General features: G+C 44.0%; 1 long non-coding RNA gene across 1 annotated transcript; it reads left to right on the forward strand.

The window, feature by feature from the left end:
- Positions 1-223: 223 nt before the first annotated feature.
- Positions 224-11,105, forward strand: LOC148107456 (uncharacterized). Its single transcript, XR_015722342.1, has 3 exons — positions 224-437; positions 3,695-3,897; positions 9,391-11,105. It is a non-coding gene; the product is annotated as an uncharacterized LOC148107456 (long non-coding RNA).
- The last annotated feature ends 288 nt before the right edge of the window (positions 11,106-11,393 follow it).

An 11,393-nucleotide genomic window follows, 5' to 3' on the forward strand; every position in this document is an offset into this window, starting at 1 on the left:
TAGTTTAAATTCTACTGGATCAGATATTAATATAGCTATAGATTTAATTGTGCGGTATATCTTTTTTCATCCTTTGACATTAAATTTTTCTGTGTACTAATTTTACATGTGTATCTCCTGTAAGTAATGTGTAGTTTTTAAAATCCCATCTGACAACTTGGGTCTCATCCTTTACATTTAATGTACTTGAACCGTTATGCTTTCAGCACTTTTGGGTACACATGTTATACAGCAATATAAAGTTTACTTTTAATAAAGAGTTCTCATGTACCTATTTTTCATAGTTGTTAAGAAGATTAAATGATAAAAAAATGTGTAGAATTTCTGACATAGACTATGTAATTGGAATTTTTCGATTTTGTCCCTGAACTTTATGATGTAGGAGACTGAAAAACTTTGATGAACCCAGTTGAAAAAGAAGGGCATGGAAAACATGGGTAAGTCTTTCACTTTGTGTGTAAATTTAATCCACTATCCTATTGGCTATGAACACACGGTTCATTAGTTCTATGATATTTACATCATATTCTCTTTAAAAACATGCTACATAAAATCACTGTCAATGTAATAGGAAGTTTCCAAACGAAGGTGCTGATGGGACAATTAGACTTGCCAATTTTAGATCATCTGAATCAGTATCAGAATTTTATAACATATGACCCCATTTACTGCACTGGATAGTTCATCTTAGTCATTTAAAATTAGGATTTTGGAGCACCTGGGTGGCTCAGTTGGTTGAGATTTGATTTTGGCTCAGGTCATGGTCTCAGGGCCATAAGATTGAGCCCAGAGTCGGGCTCTGTGCTGAGTGTGGAGCCTGCTTGAGATATTCTCTCTCCTCCTGCTCCTCCCCCCGCTCATGCTCTCTCTCTCTCGCTCCACACACACAAAATAATAAATAAATAAATAAATAAATAATGAAAAAAAAATAAAATTCGGGTTTAAAAATCCCTAATTTAAAAAATACAGATAAAGGATCCCTCTCTCAGGATTATTTTCAAGATTTAATAAAATAGTTAATGTAAATATTTTGGCACAACATAAACGTTCAACACATTTTAATCACCTGTTCTGCTTTATCTCCGTTATGCTTAGAATTAGGGAAAGTAGGACACCAGCTACCGCTTAGCTACTGCTATGCAGATGGGAAACCTTTGAAACACTTTTTTTTTTAAAGATTTTATTTATTTATTCGACAGAGATAGAGACAGCCAGCGAGAGAGGGAACACAAACAGGGGAGAGGAAGAAGCAGGCTCATAGCGGAGGAGCCTGATGTGGGGCTCGATCCCATAAGGCTGGGATCATGCCCTGAGCCAAAGGCAGACGCTTAACCGCTGTGCCACCCAGGCACTCCTTGAAACACTTTTAAAAACACATCAGTTTGACCGTGGAGTTTCACTTTGGACGGATTTATAGTATTTTTAAATCTTTCAACTATGTGTTTATAGCATCGTACTTATGAAAAGACTGTGTTTTTTTCAATTTTACCATGGTACCATAGTCATTCTTTTGAAAAATTAAGCAGTAGATGAGGCTTCCCTTTTGCCTCCGGGTTGTTGGGGAAATAAATGGAGATGGAGAGGTGACTGACAGAGAATGTCCTTCAATATGCATGCAACCAACGCCTTTCACAGCTAGATAATGAAAGAAAAGAACAGTGGAAGCATGCTCAAATCCTTCTACTCTGCTTTTCTGCCTCTCCCAGCTTTTTCTAAACGTGTGCGTGCATATGTATGTGCATGTACACATATGTGTGTGCACACACACATGTGAACATCTATGTACACACAGATACTGTCGCTTGAAATGCAGAAAACACTCAAGTTCCACAGAAGCACAGACGAGATGAGTAGTGATGGAAGGATGATTTTTACTGCACGTTCCAAGGTGGAACTCACACTGAGGATGCAATCATGGGTTTAAATGGGAGAATACTTCAGTTTTGGGGACGTTGCATGAAGCACATAGTTATCATAGAGATCAAAGTACATTTGAATATGGCATCAAAGGGAATGCTGGGCAGGAGCAGAAGGACAGTTGGACAGGGTGGTGACTTATGTTGGTGGAGAAAGAGCTCTTGAACTAGCTGGGATGATTAATTTTCCAACTGGCGTGGCCAAGCCCTGGTGGCAATATGGCGGCCTCTACAGATCCCAGGACACAAGCAAGTGAAATCTACATGGGCATTTTAGCAAAAGAAATAGAGACAATTGTGATATTTGCCTGCTTCATGTCTTTTCTGGCAAGTCTTGATATAAATGGACTACTTTGTCCGTCCTTCCTTCTTCCCTCCCTCCCTCCCTCCCTCCCTCCCTCCCTCTCCCTCTCTCTTTCGGTCCTCCCACTGTGAAAACATGAACTCTGGGCATCAGGGAAGAGTGTGGAGATTCAGTACCTAAAATAATATGTTTTCACTCTTAGCTAGACCAACTTAAGTCTCTCCTTTTTGCCTCATTACCCCCTTCCTCAGACTCCATGAAAATTCTCATGCATTATATGGTTCCTGTGTTCCAGAAAGACCCTACGTTAAAACAGAGTGAAATCTGAGCCTATCGAAATTCAGCATGAGGAAGTGGAGCAGAATGTGACAATGTTAATAATGCAATTTGCTTCGGAAGCCACTTGTAAAATTTCTCTTCTTTCCTCCTGAGCACGGCTCAGGTGCTATGGGAAGCAGTCATTGTCAGAGACCCTGAATTTCAGATACATTTTAAGTGGAGTGCCAAATACTGCCAGCTAGGGCGTGCTAAATTAATTGCCCCCGAATGTCTCCATTTCTGCTCAGGAGAGGTCAGGAATATCCTGAGGTACCAGACGTCACATTGGACAGCAAGTCAGGGGCAGGCTGAGGGAGTCTCTAGCTACGTGGATTCACTTTCCTGCACACCGGTTTCTTTTTACATAAACCGAGAGGTATCGAGGGTCCTGTTCGGTGCTGAAACAATATTCTTATGTTTAAAAGCCCAAAAGGTAAATTGTCTTATGTAACTGAAAAATCCAGGCATAAAACAGGCTTCGGGCAAAGTTAGATTCAGGGGGCGGCGGGTGGAGGGAGACTCTAAAAACGTTATCATTGGATCTGCCTTCTTCTCTGTGGTGGCTTCAGATTTATGAAGTTCCTTCAAACTGGTAGCAGAGATGTCTGCAGGGAGTTCTAAACTTCATCTTTATAGCTTATGATCCAAAAGGAAAGAAGTGCATTAAAAACCTTATAATCTTAAACTCAGAATGTCCTGTGCCGTTGGTTACAGACCATCATGACTAACATCTTTACAGCTTATGATCCCAAAGGAAAACTAGAGAAACTAGAAACTATGCTTAGAGAAACTATAAACATAGTGATAGAGAAATATCTCATGCTTAGGGATCAGAATACTCAATATTGTTGAGATGCCAACTCCCTCCAAATTGGCCTATAGATTCGATGAAATCCTGCCACCATCCCGCCAGGCTTTTTGACAAGCTGAATGTGGGGGCATATTTTAAGGCACCCCTCCAGGGGTTTGTACCCCATTTAGTCTCTTCCCCTTGAGTGGAGACAGAATCTGTGACTTGATTCTAACAAACAGAATATAGCAAACTGACGGGATACCACTCCTGGAATTACACAGAAGATAAGACTGTCTTGCTGGTGGGTTTGCTCTAAAATCTTTCTCTGTCCCTGTCTCTCTCTCATTTGCTGGCTTGAAATAGGAAGTCTTTGTGAATCCCTATAGCTGCAAGGAAACGAATCCTGCCAACAACCTGAGTGATTTTGGAAGTGGATCCTTTCCTGATCAGGCTTTCAGATGAGGACACAGCCCTGACAGCCACGGTGATTGTAGCCCTGGGAGACCCGAAGCAGAAGATCTGGGAAAGCTGGGCCCAGATTCCTGACCTATAGAATCAGTCAAACGGTAAATGTGTTGTTTTAAGCTGCATGCTTCTGGTCACAGAATATTATAACTACAAATAAGTAATACACTGAGTCTAAAATTCGTAAAGATATGCAAAGGACCTAGAATGACCGTGTAGGGCCAGAAAAATTTCTTTGGCTTGTCTAATAATTAAATTAACATAATAGATTAACAGGAGAAAAAACAATTTCCTACATACAGGAGTCCCTTAAAAATATGAGACTCCCTGGCATCAAGAAATTAAGGTTTATAAACCATCCTGAGCTAAAGAAAAGGGACAGGTGCCTTGGGCTTCAAGGAAAGGAAGACAACTCACAGGAAGAGGGGAAGAGCAGGTATTTTGTAAACCAATGTTTGCCATGCCATGCAGATAAGTCTTCCTGGTGTAAAGAGTTGCCTGCCTGGCTCAGTCAATAAAACATATGATTCTTGATCTCAGGGTTGTGAGTTCAAGCCCCACGTTGGGTGCAAGAGATTAGTTTAAAAAAAACGTTATCTCTGCTAATAGCGCTTTTCCTCGTACTGGTTTCCCACCTAAATTCTTTTAGGCACTTAAGGAGGGGGTTAAAAGCTCTTCCTGAGTCTGCCAGGCCCAGATTATCTTCAGTTTGAAATAATCCCCCTGCAGAAGTGGCACATTTTGGGGTGGCGTAGTCTACTCCCCCCCAATCAAAGCAACTCATACAGAGGAACGTCATGAAGAACCTCCATTATCTCTTTCACCATCTAATGGAGAGCTACTACCTTCTCGAGAGTCCAGCGTCGGCATCCAGATTCACACTGACATCGACGGAACGGACTGGAGTCTCAAAACAGTTCCCGTACACACTCCGTTGATTGCTGGCAGTGGTACTCTGACAGTTCGATGGCAAATCTTCAACAGAGTGTTAAAAACAATTAGGTGGCCTTACACATTAAAAAGAAGAAAAAAGAAAAGAACCTGGATCCTCAGCTCACTGCATTTCCAAAAATTAATTCACACTGAAGCATAGATTAAATTTAAGAGTTACAATTATGCATCTTCCAGAGGAAAACAGAGGAGAAAATGAAGTGACCTTCAGTTGGGCAAAGATTTCTCAAATAGGACAAAAAGAGCATAAGCTATTAAAAATGTTTATTTTGACAAATTTGAAATTAAAAACTTCTTTTCCAAAGATATTTTAAGAAACTAGGGATGCAATCAATGGATTGGGAGAAAATATTTGAATTATGCTTATCTAATGAAAGACTTTTATCCAGAATGCAGAAAGGTCACTTACAGGTCAATGCTAAGCATACTGACGTCCCAATTCAAAAAAAAAAAAAAAAGTGCAAATGATCTTAGCAGATACTTCGAGAAAGATATATAAATGGTAAATAAGCTCAAGAAAAGATACCCAACAACATTAGCAATTTGGTAGATGCAAATTCGATTCACAGTAACACATTACTCCACGTTCACCAAAATGCCTAAAACCGAAGACTGAAATCACCAAAAGGTGGGGAGTCGGTCTATTTCTGGCAGGAATGCAAAGTGTTACGGCCACTTCAGAAACGTGCGGCAGTTCCTTAGAAGAGTTACGCAAACACTTACCATATGTCCCAGCGATTCCACTCCGGGCGTTTACACAACAAGAAATGAAAACTTGAGTTTGCACCGAGATTCTAACGTACAAAACTGCTTTGTTTAAAATAGCCCCAGACGGAAAAGAACCCAAACACCCATCTGTGGTACAAGGGTAAACAAACTGTGGTGTATCCAGACAATGGAATCCCACTCAGTAATTGAAAAGAGCAAATTACCCACCCCTGAAACGTCTGAGTGGATCTCAGAGCAGCACGCCAAGGAAAATGGGGCCAACGCCAAAGGCAACATAATGGATGGAGTCGTGTATGTGGACCTCTAGTAAGAGCTCACATCCAGGGGTAGAAAATCAGTGGTTGTGCTGGAGGGGTGGTGGACAGTGACCTCAGGGGCACTGGAGGGGACACTTGGGGGTGGTGACAGTGTTCTGTGTGGTGGCTGGTACCTGGCTAATTACATTTGTCAAAACTTACAGAATTACACACTTATAACTTGAATTGTACTGAATGTAAATTGTACTCCAAAAAAGCTGATTAGACATAAATTAACAATATAAAATAGTGTACTATAGTCAAGACACCATGAGAATATAGAGGTAAATAAAACATGACCCACACCACCAAGAACTTCCAGCCTAGAAGAAGAAACAGGCATGTGTATCACAAGCTATAATCCGTAGCACACTGTGATGAATCCTATGACTTCCTATAAATCGAGATTGCATTTGTTCTAAGTAATAGGGATTCACCACAGTGATTCAATAAAGGGAGGTTACATTTCTCTTATAGAAAAATCTGGTCAACGATATTAATTCAGGAGCTCAATGAAGTCAAGGCAGATGGCTTCGCAATTTTTCTGGCTTACTCCTCATGGTTGCAAAAATCCTGCTGCCTCTCCAGCCATCACAGCCTAATTCCAGGCAAAAAAAAAAAAAGGGTAACATGAAAGGAGAGTATCTGCCAGGTTTCCCACGTATCAGTGTAGCAAAAACTTCCCAAGAACCTCCCCGTCCCCTGGAAACAATGCTAAGCTCTTATTAGTCAGAATTGGGTCAAATCGCCACCCACAGCCGCAAGTAAAGCGAAGAGAAAAGACAAGACGTGCTTTGAACGAAATATGGGTTGCTGAGGTTAACAAAGGAAAGCAGAATGCCACAGACTAGGGAGCTTCTCAAACAGATCATCACGTACCAATCAAAGTCAGTGCCGCAGAGGCATCGCAAAAGAGGAAGAAATCAGTTTTATCTGAGATAAAGCACAGGACCAGAATTTCATACTGTGAATTGCAAAGTCTCTTTCCCTGTCTCCGGGATTTCAGTGTTTTCCTCGGCGGTGAGCGCTGCGGTGTTGGTGTGAGAGGAGAGGGAACCGGTGTCTCCGTTGCCCAGAGACGCGGACGCTGCAGACGACTGTTCGTCTGGACACAAGAGAAATGACTCGTGAGTTTCAACAGCCCCGGAACCCAAGACACTGGAAGTTGCCTTGAGCCAGTGAACCCCAGCAATGACGAGGAGAACTTTCTCCGTCTCTCAAAATATCAGCATTTCAAAGAAACCTCACTGCAACCAAACCCGGTTTTTTGAAAATTGAAGTCACCTTGAGTTTCAAGGTAGGTAATTTGCTCGGCCCAGGATCTGCCGTAGAACGGGGCTCCTGGGGAGTTCGAGCAGGGTGTTTCCAGGGCTGAGCTGTAGTCTTCCTTCAGTTATTCCTTACGCATCATTCATTCAGACGTTACAGGTCGTTGCGGGTGTGCGGGATCCAGGCTAGACCGCGAGGACAGGCTTTCCCCCCGGGCGCGTACAGCCTGTGGGGGGACACTGGTCATGAAGAATCGACAGTCAAACGCCAGTTGGTTTGAGAGGGCAGGGCGTTCTTCCATGGGAGGTGACTCGGTCTCCTGCCCTGCAGATGAATGAGGAGATGAGAAGATACAGATGGGGGCGACAGGAGTCCCGGCGGAGGGGTCCGCACATATTCAAGCCCCCGCGGCAGGAGAGACCGTGACAAATGCCAGAGCTCTGAGAAGGTCCTGAGAGTCTGGAGCTAGAGAATGAGATGGTCGTGAGGGAGGAGGGGGATGAGGCGGAGGAAAGGGAGGAAGAAGTGGGAGCCCGAGGACGCTGTTAGTTGGAGGAAGACGGGGGCGTTCTTCTTGAACTGAGAGGTGGTACCCCCCCATTGGTGGTTAAAGCACCACTTTGGCTGCAGTTGGGAGACCAGGTTCGAGTCGGGGGGCGCAGGGAAGGGGGTGTCCTGCCGTCCGTACAGCTGCTGAATGACTAGTGTGAGGACATCTCATTCTGCCAAGCCCCTTGCTAAGTGCTTGGGCTGCTGTCTCTCGTTTCCTCCCTAGCACAACTTGAGGAAGGGAGAAATATTAACATCTGCATGGTGCAGAGGAGGAAACTGAGGCTCAGAGAAACACAGGCGTTTGCAGCATTGGGGCTGGGATGCGAATCCGGGCATCGGGCTTCTCAGTGCGTGCTCCTCCCCACGGAGAGCGGTTGCCCAAACAGGTATGAGCAGCCTCAGGGAGCGTTTTGAAGTGGGGGGGTTGTGCACAGTGTCACTGAACACGCGACGGGCTCCGGTAAGACAGGTGGATATGAAGCCACACATGTGGGAAGTGCTTGCAGAACAAAGAATTGTGAACATACACGCATGCTGGGACCGGATGGGTCAAAACGAGTTGTCCAGACCAAAAAGCAAGGGGCGGTAGGGTTGCAGGGACATGGGACTCCCTGGCCATGCAGATGCAGACGGTGTCCCTTTCTGACACGCCTTTCTTCACAATTCAGCTGTGGAAGGCCAGAGTGGCCAGACTGCACGGTTTCTCCGGGAGCTGTCGGAGCCCTGGAATTGAATGGGAAAATCTCCCAAGTTTCAAAGTCAGGTAATCAAGTCTATTTTTGTCGAGCGTTGTACAGATTAGCACCGAGCGGGCAAAGCAGATGAGAAACAGGCCCTTCGAGAAATCAGTGCCTGCGGAGATCTGTTTAAAACCTCGAGATTCGATTTCTGGTCTGGGATTCGAGCTGCACTGAATTGTTTCAGACGAGGGGTCCGGATGCGGTGAACACAGCCTCGTGGGCCTGGTGGCCGCTGCCTCTGAGTGATTCCAGCACTCCCCCTGACGCCAGGCCGTGGGGACCAGCCCCTGCTACTTAAGACATGGGCTTCACGTCTGAGCCCAGAGGCACGGAAGAATGAACTTGCATCATCAACCGTGAGGCTCGGTGCACAAAGCCTCCCGGCGTCTGGAAGGCGTTATCACTCCAAATCACCACACGTTTTCCGCCCTGCACCCATCCCTGCCCTGCGAGGAACGTAGACCGCAGCTCTGAATGACAAATTTAACAAGAAAACCAATAATGGGGGGAAAGTAAGTTGGGGTAGTGTACAACTTTCTCCTGAGTTAGAAGCCGCGCTCTCTTGCTGATGAGTGGGCACTGTTCCCATTAACTAATTAGATTTGCATATGCAAATGAGGCCAGAGAGTCTAATGACGCCTCCGCTCCACCTTCCACAAGCTCTTTGGAAATCCTAAATAGAAGCACGGACATGATTAGCAACACAATGAAAGTAAAATCAAGTTCGATTGGAAAACCCATTGATTTTTTTACCTATGGGCAGAAATAAAATAATTTAGTGCTTTTTGAACTCAAGCAACGATTAGTCTCTGTCAGTGCCAATGAAATGTCCAAGGAAGAAATGATTCTGTATGTTTGTGAAAAAAACGGAGTCAAATTGAGGGTCAAGGTCTCTTTAGTGGGTAAAACCTATTAATAAATACACACATGAGGGGAAAACAGCGCATTTTTTAAATTCAAAGTAAACTCCATGCTTTTGCTTTGATGTGGAATAAGGATTTTTGTTGTGTTGTTATTGTTGTTGAGTTCAGGTTTTGTGTTCCTTTTTCTTTTTTAGGTAGGTTCCATTGGGCGTGGAGCCCAATGCAGGGTCAAATGACCCTGAGATCACGACCGGAGCTGAGATCAAGAGCCAGACGCTTAATGACTGAGCCACCCAGGTGCCCCTTTGTTTTACTTCGTAAACAGATCAAACCACCAAGTTTCACGTTCCACACGGGCAGGTACCAAAACCCTTGGAGAAACCAACATCCAATGTGAGCTGCCTTGAAGGATACTGGGAACTGCGGTGGGTTTTCAAACACATGTGCTTTGGTCACGGGCAGCCAGTTAGCTTCTGTTGTAGGGTCCAAGAATCACGGACACCCGGATGTCTTGGCATTCTTAAAAGCGGGTGATGCATATGGGATGGTTGTGGATTTGGAGATTTCAGAAGTCTAGAAAATAAAGAAATTAGGGATATGTGCTCTTCCTCTGCCCAGGTCCTGGCTAAATCTCACCCCACCTGTGTTTCCTTTCCTGTTGTTGGATCAGATCAGTGTGTCCCAGCCTTAGCAGTGTGCCAGTTTCCAGACGGGAAGCACGTGTAGCCTGTTTGCAGTGACCGCGTTCCATCTCCTCACCGTCCAGTTGTAAATAATATTGATAAATTGTGTCCCACCACCTTTCTTCACAATTCAGTCAGGAATGCTATCAATTTGCAGAAACACCCTGACAACTTTCTTCCGATAATCCAATTTCTAAGCCAAAGGGCTTCCTGCCTTAATGAACGATAAACATTGCTTATTGTTCCTAAACTTTATGATAATCCTAAAATGACTACTCTCCAAACCAGGAATCGGTCTATCACTGAGCATCTAAACCAGTGGCTCTTGACTGGGGCCAGGTTAGTCCCCCGGGGAAACTTGGCAGCGTGAAGACATTTAGGGAGTGATTCTGCAGGTGCTGGAGACCCGGCGTTGCCATGGGCAACCAGCCCGCAGAGCCCGGGGATGCTGATAAGCTGTCTCAGTTCACGGACAGCCCACACCAGACAACCTGCTGGTTCTGTGTCAGCACTGCTCAGGTTGCAAAACCCTGCTTTAAACTAAATGGTCTACAATTTAGAAAGATTTCTCACTTGAGGGAGAAGTGATTATGTCAGAGTCAAGAAGCAACTCTCTTTCAATGAGGGGCAAACACTTTTTACAACATGTTCGCGTCCACGGTCATCACCGCTCCAAGTCCTGCACGGATTCCCCGGAGACATAGATCAATTCCTATTTTTCAGCAGAGAGAAAGCCGGAGCTCCCTTCCACAGATGGTTCCAATTCCTAGCACCTTCTTGGCGGTGGGGAATAGTGGCGAGTGGCCGGACTGCCCTGACTCGGAACACAGAACTCCAAATTACAGGTGTCCAGGTTGGATTTTAAAGATCGGTCTGGGTAATAGTAAAGGCCCAATAATTGATGGCTTTCACTAATAGCTCTAAATTGCAAATCAATGTTCTTTGTTCTCTGCTTTCATAAATTAAGGTATTAAGGAGGGGGAAAAATCCATACATGATCCTTGAAAAATTTTGCAGAAATCTAATTCAACTCTTAAGAAACAAAACTATAGTGTCATTAATATCAGATATTTTCAGGAAATGAAAAACTAAAAATCATTAGCTATTATAAGGAAATCTGTATATTCCTGCCCAAATGTTAGCATTTGTTTTCAACCATGAGATAATTTTGTGGAAAAATGTGAGTGCAGAGAAGTGATCAACAGCTATTCAACATATATATACATATATATATGTATATATAGTTCCTGTGAACTTTCTAATTAGATTAAAAACATGAAAGAAAAATTCTGACTCTTTTCTCTATCATAATTTAATTTGACATTTATAAATATTTTGGCTATATTTTCATTTTTTTAAAGATTTTATTTATTTGAAAGACAGAGATTGAGAGAGAGTGCACACGCAGCGGGGAGGGGTAGAGGGAAAGGGAGAAGCAGACTCCCCGCTGAGCAGGGAGCCCGATGCGGGCTTGATCCCAGGATCCTGGATCATGACCTGAGCTGAAGGTAGAC

The sequence above is a fragment of the Ursus americanus genome, chromosome 30 (assembly GCF_024610735.1).
Source record: "Ursus americanus isolate L20-20 chromosome 30, mUrsAme1.1.p, whole genome shotgun sequence".
NCBI lineage: Eukaryota > Metazoa > Chordata > Mammalia > Carnivora > Ursidae > Ursus > Ursus americanus.